This window comes from Bison bison, unplaced genomic scaffold, assembly GCF_000754665.1.
Source record: "Bison bison bison isolate TAMUID 2011002044 unplaced genomic scaffold, Bison_UMD1.0 scf7180017864238, whole genome shotgun sequence".
Lineage (NCBI taxonomy): Eukaryota > Metazoa > Chordata > Mammalia > Artiodactyla > Bovidae > Bison > Bison bison.
This window is the reverse complement of record NW_011494810.1, coordinates 1,245,387-1,246,486: the sequence shown is the minus strand read 5'-3', so window position 1 is coordinate 1,246,486 and position 1,100 is coordinate 1,245,387.

The window sequence follows — 1,100 nt, the reverse complement described above, 5'->3', positions numbered from 1 at the left end:
CTTGCAATGTGTGGGTTTTAATTGTTTGTTTATTTTTCCTCCCTGTTATGTCGCCCTCTGTGCTTCCAAGGCTCGGCACAGATTCGGCAGTGAGAAGGTTTCCTGGTGTTTGGAAACTTCTCTCTTTTTAAGACTCCCTTCCCAGGACAGAACTCTGTCCCTCCCTCTTTTGTCCCTTTTTTTTGTCTTTTATATTTTTTCCTACCTCCTTTCGAAGACTTGGGTTGCTTTTCTGGGTGCCTGATGTCCTCTGCCAGCATTCAGAAGTTGTTTTGTGGAATTTACTTGGTGTTTAAATGTTCTTTTGATGAATTCGTGGGGGAGAAAGTGTTCTCCCCGTCCTACTCCTCTGCCATCTTAGCTCCTCCTCTCTTGTTTTGTTTTTAAAATCTATAAAAATGGTGAGTTGCATGTATTGGGTTTTGACCATTATACTAACTTTAATTCCTGGGAAAATCTTGACATGGTCATGATGCATTTGACTATGTATTGCCAGATTCAAACTGCTAACATTTTTTTTTAATTGGAGGCTAATTACTTTACAATATTGTATTGGTTTTGCCATACATCAACATGAATCCGCCACGGGTGTACACGTGTTCCCCATCCTGAACCCCCCTCCCACCTCCCTCCCCATACCATCCCTCTGGGTCATCCCAGGGCACCAGCCCCAAGCATCCTGTATCCTGTATTGAATCTGGACGGGCGATTCGTTTCTTATATGATAATATACATGTTTCAATGCCATTCTCCCAAATCATTCCCGCCCCCCAACAGAGTCCAAAAGACTGTTCTGCACATCTGTGTCTCTTTTGCTGTCTCGCATTCAAGGTTATCATTACCATCTTTCTAAATTCTATATATATGCATTAGTATACTGTATTGGTGTTTTTCTTTCTGGCTTACTTCTTTTAAATATTATTGTACAGAGCTATTATTAATGCCTTATTTTTAAATCTTAAAAATCCCTTCAAATATTGATATTAAGTGCATCAAACAAAATGTCTTTGGTATTTTAAATTTTTGCTCTTCATGCATCTGTAATTTCATTTCCTTTTTAAATATAAAATCTGGCCTTTGTTACAAAAAAAAAAAAAAAA